We start from the raw sequence: 404 nt of genomic DNA, 5'->3' as shown, positions 1-404 counted from the left end.
CCTCGCTTTCCTCCTTCAGCCCACACCTCTGGGCTTATTTCAGTAACATCACTTTGGGATAACTTCATTATTTGTACTACCATTTTCCCTTCTCTCGGGACAATTCCTACTCCTAAATGAACTTGTAGATCTCTCCCCAACAAACTTTTTTCTAGGTTAGGCAGATAGATCAAATCTGCTTCACACTGCCTTGAATTTCCTATTATTTTTACTTTTTCAATCACTGAGGCTCTAAATGGTTTCCCTTCAGCCCCTAATACTTCACAAAATTTTTTACCAATTACCATACCTTCTGGTAATTTGTTAAGACAGGACTTATCTGCTCCTGTATCAACTAAAAATTCAAATTCTTCGTTTTGGGGTCCTACTTCAAAGTTTACTAAGGGCTCTTCTAGGTGTTGCAT

The sequence above is a fragment of the Passer montanus genome, unplaced genomic scaffold (assembly GCF_014805655.1).
Source record: "Passer montanus isolate IOZ18808 unplaced genomic scaffold, ASM1480565v1 scaffold198, whole genome shotgun sequence".
NCBI classification, from domain to species: Eukaryota; Metazoa; Chordata; class Aves; order Passeriformes; family Passeridae; genus Passer; species Passer montanus.
The sequence above is the reverse complement of the archived record's forward strand: the minus strand, read 5'-3'. Positions refer to the sequence as shown.